The sequence below is a fragment of the Barbus barbus genome, assembly GCF_936440315.1.
Source record: "Barbus barbus genome assembly, chromosome: 17".
NCBI classification, from domain to species: domain Eukaryota; kingdom Metazoa; phylum Chordata; class Actinopteri; order Cypriniformes; family Cyprinidae; genus Barbus; species Barbus barbus.
In genome coordinates this window covers 18,335,243-18,356,768 of record NC_136745.1, presented here as the reverse complement: position 1 = coordinate 18,356,768, position 21,526 = coordinate 18,335,243, and positions in this window count along the sequence as shown.

Here is a 21,526-nt window from a genome sequence, read left to right as displayed (position 1 = left end):
GCTGTGCGCTCTGTTTTAATCATAGCTTTCTCCGAGCAGGTCTTAATGCACACTGTTCGAACCCTTCCTTGACTGGCATGCATGTCGTGGGGAGAGGCAGCTTAGCAAGTTCAGAAAGGCCAACTATTAAGTGTGACAGGCTAACTCTTCAAAGAGCCTGCATCTCGTTAGAGCTCACCACGGGAGTCGGAAATAAATAAATAACCTTTTTATGAAAAAAATTCAACACTCTGACAGCTAGTTTGTCTAACAATGTGCCTACTGCCTGGGTTTTAAAAGATTAAAATGTCTTTTTGCCTTCTTTTTTTATTCCTATCTCATTAGCACACGTCTTTCGTGACTTATCACTGTCGAGTGTATTTGGAAATATTATATTACATACGGAGGGTTAGTAATCTGCAATCCTTTAAGAAAATCCCCCACACAAAGACATGTGAAATGCATATATACCTTTTTCAAACCATTTTTTTCCTTGGCTGTGGCTGTAAACTCAATTTTAACAGCCAATAACTCATAAATGAATGACATACAGAGCAAATATATTGCTCTTCAGCAGTAATTAGAGGGTAAGAGCCCAGATAAGCGGCTTGCTGACCTGAACCTCCTGGGAGGAAAAGATGTGTTTTTCCCTTTATTTGGCAGAGGAGTCAATCAGTGGCCCGAGTCGGAAAATAAGGCAGTCAGCAGGGCCACTTCAGGTTAGACCTATGGGTTTGGGGAAAAAAAAATAATAATAATAATAAGAGCTGCTGATATAGAGGTTCCCAAATGGATAGTTTTATTAAAGATCTCGCCAATGCAAAACTGTGACCATGTGGCCAATAAATGTCTAACTGATTTAGCTATTAGCATTGACACAGATTCATATAGGAATCTGACCAAATGTTCAACATGGTAACTTAACTCTGTAATGACACTCTAAAAAGCTCAAATTTCAGCACAGTCAAAAAGTCAAATGCCACATCAGTGGCTGCTGGTGCACTGAAATTAAACGGCTCACAGCTGTGTTTAGCAGAATTATCGCTCTCTGTGTTCGTAGCCTTGCTAAAGGACACACTCAATGGGAATAGCCAGCACATGTGGGGAATTATTGACTGAGCAATGGTGGCATTTACCTAGTTTTAATTCACATTAAAAATGGCAACAGACCATGTTGGACAGCATGAAAGTTAATCCGTTTTAAGTGTGTGGACCGTCAGGTGGTGTGTGTTCGTGTGCGCCACAGTCAGCAGTGTGTGTTTGTCGAGTACCTTATTGTCATCCTGTCTGCGAGGTGGGAAATTACTGGTAGCTTGTATCCATGGTGTGGAGCTGGGCTGGATGGAGAAAGGTCTCGTTGCTCTTCAGAGGAAACTGCTAATGCCAGTCGTGTGTAAGGAAGGATTAGGGACCAAATTGATGATTAAGAAAATGAATTTGGCAAGATCACAATAAGAAAGCTCAAATCAAATGCCAGTGCTATTTTAACGCTCAGACAAACTCACAGTGTTTCCCACATGCTTGCCTACAGTGCCTAAGACTGTTGTACTGGGGATTTATTTAAGTTCTTGTTACCTGTATTTGTCCGTTGGTACAAGTGTGTATTGTGGAAAAGAGTAGAGACTAAAAGTGGAATAAGAACTTTGCTTGCAAAAAAAAAAAAAAAAAAAGATGGTAGTGGTTCAATCGTAAAGTAACAGTATCAGATTATTACGGTTCTTTGGAGTCTTGGAGGAGCTAAGTTACTTTGCACCTTAACTTTGCACCACTTAACTTTATTTAAAGTGGTTAAATAAAGTTAAGTACCCAGAAAGTTACTACAAATTCAAATATATAAAACTATCAAATTATATAATTCATTTTTGCAATCGCATCAGTAATTATGTGACACAAACATATGGTTTGCCATCATAGGAATTAAATACATTTTTAAATTTATTAAAACTGAATTAAAAAAATATATATATATATATTTCACAATAATACTGTTTGTACCACAATACTGATCAAATAAATGCAGACTTAGTGAATATAAGAGACTTCTTTCAAACATTTAAAATAATAATAATAATAATAATACTAAACAGTATTGCATACACAATGGATATATTTAGGACATTTTGCCTTATTTTTTTTATCAGAATATTTAGTGAAATGCTGCTGTCCATCTCTGTTTAAAATGCAAGCGTAATGTTGTCATCCTAATTAAAAAGCTGAATTTTCAGCAACCATTACTCCGGTCACATGATCCTTCAGAAATCATTCTAGTATGCTGATATGGTGCTCAAGAAACATTTCTGGTAACACTTTCTATGAAGCCTGCGTTTATAATACATTAGAAAGGTATTTTTTAGGCATTATAATGAATGCATTATAAATAACGTTATAATATGTTGTATCATCTCATGAATATTTATAAGAACAGTTTTAATGTATTATAATAGTTACTTATTTGTGGTTATAACTTTTAAGAGTATGATGATTTATAGCACACGATAGGGCAGTCATGGCCTAATGGATAGAGAGTTGGATTTGTAACCTGAAATACGTGGGTTCGAGTCTCAGGTCCGGCAGGGATTGTAGGTGGGGGGGAGTGAATAACCAACACTCTCTCCACCCTCAATACCACGACTGAGGTGAGACCCTTGAGCAAGGCACCGAATTCCCAACTGCTCCCTGGGCGCCGCAGCAATGGCTGCCCACTGCTCCTGGTGTGTGTTCACTACTGTATGTACACTTGGATAGGTTAAATGCAGAGCACAAATTCCGAGTATGGGTCACCATACTTGGCCGCACACCACTTCCCTTTCCTCCTTCAATGAACACGATCCATCTGCTTAAGTTGCAATGGATTATATTTGTCATCATTTTAATGTATTATAAGTCTCATAAGTAACTCTTGCCACGTTACTTATGTTACTTTACTTAAAGCGGACAATGAACACTTATAAGTAATAATAATAACAATAATATATATATATTTTTTTCTCAAACAGCCATAAGATCAGATATCAGATCAGACGAATGTGTAATATGACACATTTGCTTTGATCACATTTTTTGATTTTATAATATCAGTTTGATTATTTTGATGGTACCCTTTAGACAGCTGTTGATAAATAACTCTGCATATACTGAATATACTGTATGCTAAAATTTTATTTTGAAGGTTACTCAACAGACAAACTGAGTATTGGATACTTTGCAAGTATGTGATATTCTACCTACCCTACCTAAGTCTACTAATACAATTAGTTTTATATATATAAACATTGCACTCAAGAGATGTAGTAAGGTACTGTGCAGATCTTAAATAAACAATATCAAGCTATGATATAGCCCATTATAAATTAAGTCGATTTAATATGGTGTTGATTGCGTGTTATAAATAATCATACTCTTAAAAGTTATAACCACAAATACGTAAGTACTATAATGTATTATAATTGTTGTTATGATTATTCATGAGATTTTATAACACATTATAAGGTTTTTTATAATGCATTAATTATAATGCCTTAAGTATACCCTTACAATGTATTATAAATACGGGCTTCATAGAAAGTGTTACCACATTTCTTATTAAAATCACAGTTGAAAAAAGTTGTGCTGCTTAATACTTTTGTGGAAACCGTGATCTATTCTTTCATGTCTCTTATTTTCTATATAATATAAAAAAAAGTTGGAAAGTTTAAGGTGTTCTAGCAAAAAATATGCTGTGTCTATGCATTTGCAGAGTGATGGACAGGTCTGTCAGCATTATTATTAACACCTTGTCCATGCACTAGAACCAGATCCATTGGGAGGAAAAAGAAATAGGGAATCTATAGTAGCAATGACAAGGTACAATAGGAGCCAGGTGTGCTACATGATGCACAGCTTGGATTGTTCCGTTTAAAGGCAGAAACACAATGAAAGACGGAAGGATGTCTCTCTGTCATAGTTCATACAATTGTGTTACCGCTGTAATACCGACTGCAGTAATAATGATGCCTTTTCTCTGCATTCTCCATATACACCCCAAACAATAGCAATATGCACACTTCTGAGCTTCTGCTGTCTAAATCTAAAGTCAGTCTGAACTTTGATCCATTTTTTGCAGTTCCAAAATCAATCAGTCTTCTTGGAGTTTAATAAACTCCAGTCGCTCTACTGGAAAAAAAAGAAAAAGCAATGGAACATGAATCTACAGTGAGTCATTTGCAATGCACAACAATATCAATTTCGAGATCTACGGTGACGCAAATTCAAAGTTAATGACGATTGTGACCTTGGAAAGCAAAGCTATAACACTGTCGCCAAATTGTATTTGAGAGGCGATACTATATTACTTGTGAAAACAGCTATATGCTTCCACCCTGTCATCTTTATGTGGCCTTTTATCTCCAGTAAAATAATGTTTTATTCCATTGTTAAGCTCTGACACCCCTCACACACGCACACACACACACACACACACACACACACACACACGCACCGTGAAAGGCAATGCATTCAGCTAAAAAGCAAAGTCATTATCCTCCAATGGTGACAGCACTGTTTGAAAATGACATTGCATTTTAATGTGGTGCAAGTCAATTTCAGCGTATGAAAGGACTTGTGGAAAGATAATGCAGGGCCAATTTACACTCAATTGAAATGTGTGTTTCCTTTTGAATCTGCCCCAATTCCATTCTGGCCCAGTGAACAGCTCGAGCTGAATGTGGGATGTTGTTGCCGAGAGAATATCCATTGCTCTGTTACGAAGTCATTTGAAGTCTGTGGCATGGACTAACTGGCCTTCTGAGTCTTGGTTACTGTGCAAGGGTGAATCTATAAATGCGATATTCAGATTTCACAAACATAATTATGCCACAGCCTTTCAAAGGTTCCACCGTGCACATGTTGGTTGTACGGCTTGTCTAAAAACATTCCCTGCAATGTTAATGGCACACATGTAATCAAGTGCCAAAAATATTTAAAATACGTTTATAGAATCAGACCGAGGGATGTGTTTACCAATGCAAATGTTTGCGCTTGAGGGTGTTTGCGTAGGTGCATCTTATAAAAGCTGTCAGCAGCCTTTCTGAACTGCCTATCTTTTCTGTCAGAAACATTCAATATTCAAGCCCAAATTACACCAAAGTTTAAAGATTCTTTGACTTGACTTATATAATAGCAGACCGTTTCTACACAATAGCATTTGCTTCCCGGTGGAAATCATTCATGAAAACCGATACTAGTCCAGATGCCAAGGCCAATGCGAGACAGTTAAGAATATTTGTGGTTCTGATAGCGAAGAACTTTCTTTCTTTCCCCTGGGGCTCGTGTTTAGTTCAGATGCATGCTGAACAGAATTCAGATCTTTTTTCTTTTGTCTTCTCAGGCTTCTGATCAACAGCAGAGACATCGTAGCCCATCGCAGACCAGGTTGAAGCTCTTTGATATCCGTGCCGAGCTCATGGGGGCTCAACCAAGAGACCACCCACACCACAATGAGGCACAGACTCCTGAAGGAGGTAGAAGATTACAAATTACATACGCTCTTGAAACTTTTGTGTCACTTTTGATCATGCCAGAGAATCAATGCGCAGCGTAGTGCTTGACAGCCTCTTCCTTCTAATCAAGAGAAGACAAGAGTCAGCCCTCCACCCAGTTCCCTTTCCAACTCTCTACATTCCACCATGTCCTTGTTCAATCCCCAATCCTCTTTGCTTTTCTTTTTAATGTCCCCCATCTGCTTCTTCATGCTCTTTCTTTGGGTCTCGTCCTTTCTGAAATGCATGTCCCCATTGCTAACACAATTTTCCTCATTATTACCATCTCCATTATCTCTGTCCTCTGCTTTCTGGCTCTCATTGTCCCCCAGTGATGCTGTATGTTGGGCCAATGAGAGGCAGGGTAATTAATAATTCCACAATAGACAAAAACTGCATCGGAAAAGGAAAGTTATAATGAATCCCACCATTTAATTTACCTAGAGACCTTCACAACTCCATCTACAGCAGATCCCGTGTGGATATGAGAGACAAATTGGTTGTTTCATAGAGGTTATGGAATCAAATCAATACTAAGGACAGGATGTTAAGGGATAATTTGCTCTAAAAAAGTCATTTTTTCTCACTCGCAGGTCAATGTATAAGCAGAATTTAAAAGCTGCTCTTTTGCATAAGATGAAAGTTAATGAGGACATTTTAATAACTCTTCTCTGAAACAGATGCATTGCAATATTTTTTGACAGACTCTGCCGATTTGATAAACATAAATTGCCAACCTGGTCTCATAAAAATATGTACCTCCGTTTTTACGTACCTTACTGCACATTTCGCCTCAGTTTCAAAGAAAAATGTCCACTGAGTGGCGCTAAAACACTTGTTTAATATGTAAACCCTGGCACGTTTTTATTATGTTGATATAGGTAAAATTGCTGTGTTTTTATTACGTTGCTTCAGGAACGTATTGCGGCGGTTCAGAATTCAAATATCTGGGGACCGTCGCTAAAAATTAATGCTCTATCGTGTTGGAAATATACCCTACACCAAACCCAACGCTAAGCTTACCCGATAGTGTTAACAAATGCAAAACTGATATAAAAATGTATTTGTTGATGCAACCGTACTATGTGAACTTCCTTATATTATGCAGATTTGAACTGCTTTGTCGAACCATAGTTACATGGGATTAGAACCGGAGCTCCTCACCTCTCAAGAACGTCTCTGTACTCTGTGAGCTACCAAACAAACCTACCGCCCATGAAAACCCATAGATATGTAGTAGTAGTAATATCTTTATTTGTCCCTTTACAGGGCAATTTAAGCAGCTTCAACCTCACAAACATACAAATTTTATAAAACAAAAAAACATCACAAACCCCGGGCATTTACAATAATTCTTCATATACTATTAAAATTCACGGTACACCTTTATCTTTGTTTCAAATAAGTATTTACAGCTTTACTGCCTCTAGTGTTCATTTCTTTTGGAAACTGCAGTGATATGTACTTATTGGTACATATTTCAAATCTCGCTTGAAATGGGGGGGGGGGGTTGATTCCACATGAAATAGATGTGGAGGGCCAAAATTACTGAACAATACAATGGGGTTTAATTAGCCCCTCTACGATGATGACTAACAGTGTCAACGTCTTGATTGTAAGTGTCTATTTATGCAGACAACATAATATAGGCAAAAACAGGCAGTTGCACTTCAGAATGATTCAAATGATTCTAGAGTAGCAATACATAATATTCATCTGAACAAATTCTTAGAGGCGGCTCGTTGCCAATATAAACCCAAAAAACGTTGGTTTAATTTATCCCCTGAGAGCACGACAAAGAAAAACATAATTCATTATTTTTGTCCATAAATGATTACTTTTGATTTACAATTTCCGGTTAGGTGCTGGTTTTTCGGCTCTGTTTTGAAATGTTGCCTTGAATAATGCTTTTCGCCGTGGTCACCATTTACTTTTATTGCATGCATTGAATGCCTAACATCTTTTGTATTCTACAAAGGAAAGTAAGTCATACAGGTTTTGACATAATGCTGCATAAATGATGACAAAATTGCTATTTTATAGGAACTGCTCTTGTAGTACCGCTTTTTAATGTTGAAATTAGATAATTTCATATCTCCGATTATGTTCGCCTAAGAGATCTGTAACATTTTTTAGGCTGACATGCATGCTAATGCAAGATGCAGAAGAGAAGAGTCATGAATTATATGAAAACATCTTCGTCATTGCCGTCACCGATTACACCAGCTGTTCTCATGTTGTCGAGCGGTGACACCAGCCCCCATTTGTACCTCTTCCCACATATTTAAACAGTCACTTAACAGGGCGGCTAGCATTCAAGGAGCATCATGTCCATGGAAACCTGCTCTGGTTGCGTGTATGTGTGTGTGCTTGTGTGTGTGTGTGTGCGCTCTTTGGCTACCAGCTCGGTTAAGTGCCCAGCGGTGGCGTGGATGAGTGGTCAGGTGTGAAATTACAAACTCTGCCCAGAATCCCATCAGCTGTTAATGCACACCCACACAGAGCAAGCTGAACTACGCGCTCCACTCGCAGCTAAACCAATATAACGAATCTAACGCCAAAATACCAACAGCACTTCGTTCTTGTATACTTGTATAACAAGACCACAACAAACGCAGAAAAAATGGGTAAAGCTGATACAGGCATACGTTTGAAATGCATATACATGGATAAATTACACTTGTTCAGACTTGTCACAAAGAGACGGTGTTATGAGAAGTATGAACACATATCAGTTTTTATATATGTGACATGGTGTAGGCGAGGAAAGGCTTGTTTGCACCTGTTTTTACTGCCTTCATATAATGTCAGAGCCCACATATTAAAATGAACATATATGAACACCACCACAATGGGATTGCCAGATGTAAAACTCTGGATTTATTTTCTTTGAGCCCCTACTTAATGAGATGAGACTGTGTCAATTAAAGCAATCAAATCTTCATAAACTTATTTGCATTACAATCACATTTACAATCAAATTTAATATGGAATGTTGACTGTACAGTTTAGTTGATGTTGAATCCAAAATGGAAAAAAGAAAACATGACGAGGGACCCACTTGTTAAAATCTGAAGCCGCGAAACGTACAAAAACAAATGCAGCATTTGGACCAATTAGACACACAATTGTTCATTAGATTTAACAAATCAATTATTCATCAGATTAACAAATAATCACAGACCCCTCACCCAATAAACATACTGGGTGCCAGGTTGTCTGTGAAGCACCCCAGGCTGTTGGCTATCATGGCAAACAGGACACCTCAGCCAGATCAGATAAACTTTACAACCTAAAAGTATGTAGAGAAAATCTTCCCCCCTACTCAGTTCTCTCTAAAACAGACACATACTTCTATAGGAAACAACTTCTTTCATTAATTCATAGACACATTTTTCTATGACCTTCCTATCATGCATATCCCCAGGTCATTGTGTATGATTACTACCTTCTTGTATATGGTCTTTTGTATTGTATACTTACGATAGAACCACTCGTTCATGTAATCTTACCTATACCATGTTTAGTATCTATGAATTTGTCTTCTGATTATCTAAATGGGAATGTATATTATATGTTGGTACATATGCAACATATTAGGGTTCTAAGGATCTTTAGTAGTTCTTGCATCAACACCCAGTCGAATTACATATGCAAATTACAATGCTGCGAAGACAAACAGTCGTAAACTTTCCCTCAATAGTGCAAGTCACCATTGGCTCTTTGACCCCCGAGAGGTGACCTCCACAGAACTTAAAAGGCCTCACATCAGTGACTGCCTCCCCAGTCTAGCTTATTTTAGATTCTGAGAAGATGAGGGTGTGAGCTAGAACTCTCCTGGAACTCTTAAATGTGCCAGGCTTTGGCCTTTACTTTCTATTCAACAAAGATCCTCGGATCTCAGCAGATGTATCTCTTAGCTCTTCTTCACTTCCTACCTGGGAAGAAACTCCCAATCACCATCGAGTCAGGACATCTTTGGAAATCATCACTCTTTAAACCCGGAAGAATGTGATCGCAAGTCCAAGACCTTGAAAGCATTAAGACTTTCATTCGAGACTGCATCCAGACACTTATCAACGACCAAGGCAATGCAAGTATCATACATTTAACTAAACAAAACAGAGGTTTAGCATAAGCTATAGTAGGCGTCTGCGATAATATAGTAATTGTTGTTTTAATGATGTGCAATTTGACAATATTGAGTATTTTGCAAAAACCAAACAGTACACCTATGGAGTGCACACATTCATTAGCCTAACTGTGTGTTCACACCACCACCCGCGAGAGCGTCAAAGTGGCTGGAAGTCATTCATTTTCAATGTGAGCCAGAAGCGAGGTCCGGCGAGAGCGGCGCCTCTTGGATGGTGAGGGCATCAAGGAGAGTTGAAGTCAGGTCAAAGTCAGGCGCAGTTGGGTGGCAACCAGTCGGAATGTAGAAGTCCTCCGCTTGAGAGAGTTCCAGAGAACGCAGTCCTGTAAACTTTGGTTCCGACCACATTAGTTCCCAAGCATTTTCACGCTAGAACGCTTGTTTTAGAACTTAGCACTTAACCATGAACACAAAAACACACCACACAAATGGCTTTTATTGTTTTTTTTCGTTAGCAAACATGTAACTATAATTAAGTTCTTTTCGTCGATCAATTTCTTACTTTCACAATTAAAATATTTCATGAGATTAATTTATACCCTACTTGTGGTCAGTCTATACAAGATCAACCTGCTTGTTTCCTTTGCGTCTCCTTTAACACTAGAACCGCCGGGGGCCACTTGTATACTTAAAACCACCAGCGGGTAAATTTTACCCGCGCATATTACAACTGTTTTTATATGGCTAAAGAACATATTATTTCACTGTATTATATGCCACTGTCTTCACAAAGAAGAGTCTAGAATGAAATGATTGTTTAGTCATCAACTATATTTTTGTCCTGTTTTATGTTCCAGGCTTTTTTTATGCAGGCCACTAATCACTTTTCATAGCGGTCAATATAAACAAGCCTGCACTGACGGCGAGAATTAGAAGGAAGTAAATACATATTTGGGTGGTGTAATATTATACTACAATGTCATTAATTAATATATTAAGATATGATACTATAATCATATTAGATAATATATTAACATATGTTATTTAAATTACAAAAATAGCCAATAGACAATGATGAGCAATAATTCACCACACTACATGATGTGATGACAAATTCAAGTCCAGCTTCACCTAATTAATAATTAATTTGTTTAGTTCTATCATTTGAATAAGAGAACAACACCAATAAACTTCGGGTAATATCAAAAAATGGTTTTGTTCATTACATCATAGATTGGATTTTATTTTTATTTTTTTCTTCAGGAAACGGGCAGTCTAGAAAGCACCACAGATGTGCACAATGAACGATAGAAATGGCAAAACAAAAATTAAATAATCTTAATTTTGAACAATCACGAGTAACATTAGGCTACATAAATATGATATTATGAATAACATTAGGCAACAAATCTTGGTATATATATATATATATATAACTGGTGATGAAGCAGGTTAAACAGTGCGTTCTTTCGCTGCATGATTCAGTCTATTAAAATGCATTAAGAATTATAGAAAAATTCAAGATATTGGGCCGGAAATGTATATATTTACGTTTCATATAGTTAAAATCTTCAAAAATAAGCATGATTACAAATGTGATATTGATTTTATACAACAGTTCAATAAGTTAATATTAAGAGACTGATGTTTTAGACACCATTGCCTGTTTTTGCTCCATTTCGCCGAAAAAAAATAAAAATAATTCCAAACAGCTACAGCACAGTTTTGCGTTTCTGAGACAGTGACATGACAGTGATTCATTCCTGAATGAATCAACCGTTAAATGATTCGGTTCAGTCGCAATGACTCACTTATTACCAGCGACTTTCTGCTACCTACTGGTGGTTTTAATTTCACATTTAAAGTCTATTTTCATTTTTAAAATAATATCAGTATTCAATGTTTTATGTTTAAAATGTCAGAAAATTATGCATTTGTAACTGGTTAAAGCACTCCATGTCCCTCTGAGCTGCATTAAATAGTGTGTAAATACATCTAAATGCCACTTTAGATGCAACTTCTGCAAAATTTTATTTTGATGATACTGGTTTCATTTGTTTGGTAACAGCCTAAATCTTAATTGACTGATTGAATGTAACAATTTGACTCAAAAGATGTACACGTTTAGAAAAAAATTGCTTTATTAAAGATAAAAATCTATTTAAACAAATAAAAATATTAATTAATCACTGATGTGAACTGACCTCACAGAATATGAAAAATATCAAATATCTGCAGCTGTCCACGGTAGTCAGATATCGGCACAATAACACACTCTGCAAAATATAATCTAATTATCATCATCATCATCAAAAAAAAAAATATATATATCGAGATATCAATTTTTTTCAGTATCGCACAACCCTAAGCTATAGACCCTGTTATAAACGGTGCTGATAAAACATAGCTTCATTCTCTGGTTTTCCTGATGGTTTCATCCATGGAGTCTCATTTGCCCTTTCCCCATGTATGAGTGATTGTATGTTTGTACTGTATGGTAGACTAGTATGTGTTAAGTGTTTAGTTAATACTCTTGCGCCCAAATTACAAGAGTTTCTGATTCTGCCTTGTAAATTAATGTCCCTTTACGATTTCCGATCTTGCTACATGCTCTAATGCATTAGTAGGCTACTGTAAGAAGGTTGTTTTCTGTGGCCACAAAAATATCCTTTCTTGGAGTTGATATGAAATTGCACTAAATGCTCGCTGGATGAACAGATTGGTTGATGACAATTTAATTCTGCTACAGTTACTACTGGTAGTCAATATAAATCATTTTAATGAATCGTAATTAATTTTACTTATTTATAGACATTCCCTTTTGAGCTAAGTTGCAACAAAATATGCATCCAAATATGCATATGGAAATGACGAAGACACCAAGAATCAGACCAGAATTACGATTTCCACATTTGTCAGTAAGGACATGCTACAAAATTGACTATGGCAACAGAAACCAATAACACAAACAAATATGAAACATCTAAAACAGTAGTACAAAGCTCTATCTACAAAACATAAGCTTAAAAATAACTTTGAAGTCACAATTTGATAGATTTCACATTCCGAGTACCAGAGTACATCAGAAAACTCCCACACACACCTTTTGACACAGAATTCTGCTCTGTTGTCATCCTCACTTTAACCATATTCTATTTTATAAACAGCACCTCTTAACTCCAAACAGCAAAGGAAAGACCCCAGAGACACCAAAACATGGAGGTAAAAAATAAGAAAAGAGCGACAGGGGAAACAAAAACAGCCAGAGTGTCTCGGTAAAGAACTACTGCAGCCCTATGTTGTTCCGTAAGAGATATTTCTTGCTGAATGCAAGACACAGCAAGTTGCAGAATTGCAGACACGTGTCAGAAAAAATCATGCACCTAGAAGTAATAATGACATCAGGATACGAAAAGTGCGTCAGGGGCATTCGCAACAATATTTCACCTCGGCACTGACAGGATCCCAGTTTAGACAGGGTTGCAGGGCACCAGAAATGATCGCTACCCCTTTCTTTCTGACACACAGACTAATATTTGAATCAGATCCAAGGTTTGCACACTCGGAGAAAACACCATACACACACGTACACAAATTGGCTTGACAATGAGCGAGGCAGGTCTGTTGTCACTCCATTTATCAGGCAGATTCTCCATGCTGCTTTTCTGTCATGCTTTTCCAATGTTGTCACACAATGGTTACTGTACACTGCGCTGCTAACCATATGTAACTAAGACGTGTCAAATCGGATCCCCGTGACTGTAACTCAAACCCACACCCACACAGACGAGCCACGGCTACGGAAGGAACATGGTGTTTGTGTGTGTGTGCACGCTCGGTTTTGGCATTTCTTGTCTTTTTCTCTGACTCCTTCTGTGGTTGGTTTTCATTCGAAGACCACTTTCACTGACAGCCCTATAAACAGGCTCCCACCCACAGCCAACAGCCACCCGCTCACAAACACGCATGCTTGCACATCTCCTTTATATCCTTTCTTCATACCTCATTCATTTTTTCCACCCAAACATACCCTCTCATTTCATCGTTTCCAAAAAGGCATGCTGAATGGCTCTTTATCTCTCTTGTCATCTTACAGAAATTGGTGCTACGCTTCCAACAAAGTCTATCATGACTTCTTCACTGTCTCTTTGTCTGTTTTTTTAAGCAGACTCCTTCTTCAATACTAAATTTTTCTAATGCTTTTTAAATCTTTCTACCTTCTCTTTGCAATCCTTCCATTACCCTTTCCCCATCTATAACTCTTTTCATACTCTTCTTTCTTTCTTTTTTGCGTGTGATTACATTCCTTTTCAATTTTAAAAAGTGCTGTAGGACTACCATGGGATGTGATGGTATCGGATAGTAATACTGTGGTACTTATAGTACGCTACAGACCATGAAAATTAGTCAGAAATGAACCTTTTAGAAGCAGTATTTGTGCCCTAACACTGATTTTCTGGGACATTAATTCAAGCCATACATTTCATCAAATTATGCAACCCCCTGAAATTAAACCCATCATCTTGGTGTTGTTAGCACCATGCTCTACTGCTTGAGCTACTTACACAAACTATTGTCTGTTTATGTAGTTTAATTGAATGATTCAAATTAAATAAATGCTTAATCAGGTCAATTATTGCTCTTAATAATAAAATTAACATTAAGTAAAATATAAAAGTAGCTGCAAAGATACCACACAATACATGTTCTGCAAAATATATACATACTGTAAACTGTGCTTGGTAAGGCTGCATTTGTTGTATTGTGAAATGTTACAATTTCTAATAACTGTTTTTGTTTTTTTTTATTATTTTCTATATATTTTAAAGAGATAGCTCACCCAAAAATGAAAATTCTGTTATTAATTACTCATCCTCATGTCGTTCCAAACCTGTAAGACCTTCATTGATCGAAACACAAATTAAGATATTTATGATGAAACCCGAGCGCTTTCTGATGCTGCACAGACAGCAACACAACTGACAAGTTCAAGGCCCAGAATGGTAGTAAGGAGATCATTAAAATAGTCCGTGTGACATCAGTGGTTCAACCATAATTTTATGAAGCTACGAGAATACTTTTTGTGCTTCGTCACCAGCACCACACACATGCGTCGTGGTACATGAATGTGCATTGAAGACTGACATGGAAGAGAAGAAATTGCTGAATCAAGTAATTATTTTTGTTTTCTTTGCACACAAAAAGTATTCTCGTAGCGTCATAACATTACGGTTTAACCACTGATGTCACATGGACTATTTTAACAATGTCCTTACCCCAAACTTTTGAATGATAGTTTACTACAAACAGACATGAAAATACAGCCTCTGATTTTCTCTTCATTATGAAATTAAATACAAACCTTTATGCTACATGTCTGCGAAGGCATACACACTTAGCCTGGTTCATTTCTCATACTGAACGACTGTCTTCATAAACCATTGTATTACCATGATGCAAAAAAATAAAAATAATAAATACAAATAAATCATGGTACTACCTTAGTTTAACTTGTTCTTTTTTGTGTCTTTAATCTTATCCTTCAGTATTCCATTCACCTTTCTCTTTTCCTCCCACTTTTACTCCGTTATCTCCCCAATGTTTCCTTTTGTTGAGCTTTTTCTCCAGCTGTCCTTTGTCACTTTGGTTTTCTGTGTCCCTTGGCCACTCACCTCAAATAGTCTCAACAACCATCAGCCACATCTCCCTCCTCCCATAGTGGAATCTCTGTTTTCATTTCTATGCTCTCTCTTTCTTTCTCTCAACTGAAATGGGAGTTGTCGCTCTTCTCTCAGTAGTAGGTTAATGGGGTGTTGTAGATAGTCGGCCTGCCCTCTGGAGCATGACATCTCTTTCTCACACCTGGTTCCAGCACCCATAGGCCCCATACGATAGCAGACATGCTGCTAGTTTTCCGGCTGGTTGGGCAGGCCAGTACCTTCTGATCCGCTGTCCCCCCGGCCTGCCCAAACATCCGCAGCCCTCGTATATAACTGACCACTAGCACGCCAGAACGTCATGGCTGAATAGCCTGAAGCTGTAGATGGGATCTTTGCCTGTGGCTTTGCGTGAACTGTTGAAGGAATGTTCTGTAGGAGGTTGATTCGGGCAGATAAATGTGTGGGTACAGTGTAGGTTAGTTAATTGGGGTGTGTTTGGTAATATTTGTGTGTGTGAAAGAGAGAAAATGTTGCATTTAGCCTTAGGTGCTTTTCTGGAAACTCTTATCACTCTATTGCTTTCATTGGTCGGCATGGAGGGTAAGGTTAAGACTGTGAGTGCACAAGTAGGCGTCGTGACTGACAGATCCGTGTTTTATTTTACATAAAAATTCTTTAAAGGCTCAAAGGAATCAGATCAGGAAAAAAAACAACACATGCAACTCTGGTCCTTATGAACTGTGCAAAGAATTTAGAAAAAGCCAAAAGCGAAGTGTATTTACTCCTAGTCGAGCACAAACACCATTTTTCAGGAGAGGGAGACAGTGGCTGTGATCAGAGATGGTAGTCATGCAGAAAGTTATTTTCACAGGTTCATTTGTGTGATAAATCTTTCTCTTACACACATGTAGGGTTGGTGAGAGTGGGTGATAAGACACAAACCACTTCCATTACTGTGGAGTGTCCTTTGCTGTTTTTCAAGTTCACACTGAACTTTGCAGGGCTAAGAAAGTGCCATACAGCACAAGAAACCATTTATACGAAGGTACCACAGCTTCAGGATCTGAAAATGAACCGTATTTGTGAGCAATTCTATGATAATTCAAACTGTATTGAAGGTTTTCAGTTCTACTGGATCTATATGGAGCAACAATGGTGCTGGTTTGACATGTTAAACAGATGTAAAGACACTGGAATTTGTTACACACAGCTTTCCTTATTGGTTTATTGTCTGTTGTATTTACTGTTGTTGTAAACTAATCATACAATTTGAGAACACTACAAAAAAAAATCAAAAATCAAAGTTATAAATAAAGGGGGATCACGTGACCTTTTCATGAGCCGAGTCGCACATTAGCTGAGCTCCGTGCATATTACCATCTTTTACTGTTCTTCATCTTCTTTTATTACATTTGGGGTAGTTTTTTCGTTTGTTGTTGGTCTGGAGATGTCACACAGTCGGAAACTCGCTTATCTTTCACCATCATCCTCGCCAATTAAGAAGAAAACAAAACCAACAGCCACGGTGGGCCAAGCCGACATTGAAGATGGCGGCCACTATAAAGTGATTTGAGGACATTTTGAAGGCTGAATTAGCAACAATGCGCACCGAATTCGCCTCTCACATGATTACAATCCAGGATATATGCGCTAAAGTTGACTTTTTAATCGGCGAAAAGAGAAAGGAGATAAAAGTGATCGGCAAACACACTGGCCATCTGGATGCCCTCGAGCAGCAGGTGACTGATTTACAAGACCAGAGCAGACGCAGTAATCTCCGCCTGCTGGGACTACCTGAAGGGGCCGAGAAGGATGACCCGATTGGCTTTCTGAAACGGTCACTGCCGATTTGGGTCCCATCACTTGAGGGCAGAGATATCGAAATCGAACGCGCACATCGAGTTTACTCCAGAGCTTCAACTGATCACTCCAAACCGCGAGTGTTTCTCTTCAAACAGTTACTCTACAGCGACAGGAATTTGATCCTTAATGAAGCAAGACACCGCGGTCCTGTGAAAGCGGGTGACGGTGCAATGTTGAGCTTCTTCCCTTACTTCACTCCCGCGACGGCAAAGAAGCAGAGCTCCTTCAGTGCAATACGGAAGGAATTGAAAGAGGCAGGTCTGCAGACCTTTCTTCAGTATCCTGCTTTGCTGAAGATCGTCATGAAGCACGGCGAGACCAAACTAATGCACTCATTGGACGAAGCGCATCAGTTCCTGAGCTCCTTTCCCGCTCCTCGTTCTCCCGGGATGGACGTGGCATAAGGGTTTTGTAATACCGAGTGACTTGACTTCTGATTTACTGGTCTAGAACTTCATGTATCAATCGGCTACTGGCAGCTAGTTCTTCATGTAAGCTAGGAATCACTCATTTCAGGTTTCAATGTACTTGATACAGTTATTTATGTTTGTTTCCTCGTTATGGAAAGTACACATACATTATTTTTAACCCCACTTTATCACTCATGTGAATTCGAAGTTATTCTGTTCTCTTATAATAGGACTAATGGCGGTGTTCTAAAGAATGATACTGGCTGTCATGTTACTGTCACTGATTAAGACAGGGGAGGGCGGCAGGCTGGGGTTTTCAGCCCAGTCTGTAAAAGTTTTATGGGGTGGGTTTTCTTTATGTTAATGGGTTTTTAAAGGCAGACTTGAGTTAATTAATTTGCAGTGGAACAACTTTCTCTCATTTGTTCAGTTCACTTATTTGTTTGATAGTAATGACTGAAATTAATATAATAAGTTGTAATGTCAATGGTTTAAATGGCCCCCATAAACGTACAAGTTTTTTTACAACTAGTGCAACAAAAAAAAGTTTGACATTGCTTTCATCCAGAAAACTCATTTGTGGATGGATGATGTTCATAGATGCAATAATAAATATTACGAGATGGTCTCTTTTGCTGTGACTGACAATAAAACTAAAGGTGTTTTGATAACTGTTTGAATAAATTTTAATATTTCCATTTTAGACAGAAATGGTGATAATGCTGACAGAATTGCCTGTACATCCCTTGTGAAAAGTAATTCTCCCTGATCCTAACTGATAATGCTGTTGTTTCTGCTTCAGTTGTTTGCTCTTTTCTCCTCGTACAATCATGCAGACCATTGTTGTTTTTGTATTCATGTATGTTTTTTGTTTGTTTGTTTGTTTGTTTATTTTCATGTACTTGAGTTTGCCTTTTAAATAAAATAATAATAATAAAAAAAAAGTTATAAATAAAGATTATAGGAGTACATTTTACAAGGAAAATGCTATTTCAGCAGAGGTGGAAAGTAACAAATTACATTTACTCGCGTTACTGTAACTGAGTAGCTTTTTTGTGTACTTCTACTTTTTAAAGTAATTTTTAAAATCTGTAATTTTATTTAAGTATATTTTGTTTGAAGTATTGTACTTCGCTACATTTTAAAACACATTAATTACTGAGTAAAAAAAAAAAAAAGAAATCGCTCCCTGGAAACTACCGCAGTAAATAATAGGCATGAGAACAAACTGGCACTAAAATCACAAGAAAGATGCAGACAGACAAGACAGGTGTTAATGGTGCAGACCCAGCTGAAAACCAAACCCCGTCGTATTCTGCTGAAGTTGAACTTGAAGGAAATGGCCATGTTTATGCTCTATAATGCAGTGTAAACTGTGTTTGCCTTGTGAGACCAAACTAGCATCTTATAAAATGTCAACATCACCCCTTCGCAAGTATGTAGAGGTAAGATAAATACTTGCATCATTGCATTGGTGGTTAAAAGGAGGCAGTTTTAAAATCACAAATTAGCCAAAAAGACAGTGGTGCAGGGTGTGTGATATATATCGTCTTCGATAATATCATAATTGTTGTTTTAACGATGTGTGATTTGACATTATCAGTATTTAGCCAAAAACCAAACGAGACACTCCTACAGAGTGTCCTTAAGTCTAGATTAGACTAGTGCGCACGTACATTTAGAGTGTGTTCTTTCACTGTGTGATTGAGTCTGTTAAAATGCATTTAAAATGATCACACAATTGAAGAAATAGGGGCAGAAAATTTATATTTATATAATTTTATATAGTAAATCAATATCACACAAAGAGTACCGTTTTTCTCCAAAAATCAGCATGAATACAGATTTTTGTAGATTTTTTTTTATTATTTTTTTTTTTTACAACAGTTCAATAAACAAGAAGTTGATTAAAAGAGACTTGCGTTTTAGACACCATATTGCCTGTTTTTGCTCTATTTCGACAACAGAAATAATCCCAAACACAGCCACAGCACTGTTTTGCGTCTCTGAGCAACATGAAGGTGTTTCGTTCCTGAATTAATCAACCGTTTAAATGATTTGGTTCAGTCGTAATGACTCACTTATTAACAGTGACTTGGTGACACCTACTGGCGGTTTTAATTTCACATTTTAAGTATCTTTTTATTTTTTAATTTTTATTTTTTATAATTTCAAATGAGAATTCAACATTTTATGTCTTTATTTAACATTATTTCTGCATTTGTAACTGCAGGTTAAATGCATTCATGTCCTGCATTAAACAGTGTGTAAATACATCTAAATGCCACTTCAGATGAAGCTTCTGCGTTTCCTCTGCATTGCAAAGATACATTTTTTTGATACTGATTTAAAAGAACCCACATGTCACATCGGGCTATTAACCTTATAAAAGTAGTTGGAATTTTGATGTGAGGTATTTGTCACATTAAAGGGATAGTTCACCCAAAAATGAAAATGTGTTGTTTATCTGCTTACCCCAAGGGCATCCAAGATGTAGGGTTTTGTCTGTGTATGTTTTTTTTTTTTTCTCTCAAAGCCGTGAGTCACATTGACTGCAATTATATGACTGACAGACTGTAACAGTTTAAGTTAAAAATTTTGATTTGTGTTCTACTGAAGAAACAAAGTCACCTACATCTTGGATGCCCTTGCGGTAAGCAGATAAACATCAAATTTTCATTTTTGGGTGAACTATCCCTTTAAAATTGTAATGAGCTGCCCAATTAATTTAGCTGATTCAGTTATTTTAGTGTTAAATATTTTCTGCTGCTCATTTCAAAACATATTTTAGCAAATCTACGTGCACGTTTAACATGTTAACCTCCAGTATGAGGTAGTTATTTATTTTTATTCAGTTAGAGTTGTGAAAAAAAAGAAAATAATAATTTCTGGTTAAACCATATACCTGAAAAGGTAGAATTTTGATATGTTACAAAAGAGTTGTTGAAAAACTTACACCGTTATGTGGTTTTGAAATATGTTGCGGCAAAGCCAATAAAATACAAAAACTGTATTACTTCTGAAAAAGGTTTTTGTTTCATCTTCCCAGGCAATTAAACATTTTAATATATGTTGTGGAAAAGCAAATAAACAGAAAAAAAGTGGAATTATAAAAAAACAATATATAAAATTTATTTTTTTTCAATTGAGAAATAAACGCCCAATGTGTCATATATGTAACATTACAGATCTTTCACAAGGAGGGGTTGTATTTCCAAAACTACTGCAGAAACATAAGTGGTCCATTTGGTTTGTTTTATATGCCCCATAATTCTTATGGGTTAATTTGCCTGGTAACAGCCCAAATGACTTATTATTATAAATAACTGATTCCTTAAATTAAAAACAACTTGTTTGAGATTTATAGGCCTATCCCAGGGGTATCAAACTCAGTTCCTTAGGATCACAGCCCTGCAGAGTTTAGTTCCAACCCTGCTCCAACACACATACCATGTAGTTTTCAAATAAGCCTAAACAATTAGATTAGCTGGATCAGATGTGTTTAATTTGGGTTATATCTATACTGTGTAGGGTTGTGGCCCTCCAGGAACTGAGTTTGACACCCTTGGCCTATCCCATTTTGCGTCCCTCCCACTGTTAAAATGTAACTAAGTAATTTTTAAATGAGTGTTACATCCCAAGACGTAATTATTTATATATTTTTTTATATTTGTGCAGAATTTAATATTGCTACTGTTACAGTTTGTATTTTTTGGCAGTGGTTTGTTTTTTGCTCTCTCTCTCTCTTCCCTCTACAACGTGCAAAGCTTAATGAAGATCAGCTGGCCCTAATTGTCATCAACTACTGGCTAGCTCTGATTGGCTGCTGGAGGGAGAGCTTGTGGATAAAGCTGGAGACTCACTGTGAAGATGGTCTTCTGTTCTTGCCTTTGCTGCCTCCCGAGACTGTTTTTTCCTGTCCCAGACAGTACCATGTGTGCTAATATTTGATCTGTTGACTTTCGGGTTGTTAGTGAGCTTGTCAAATAAACCGCTTTTTTTGTT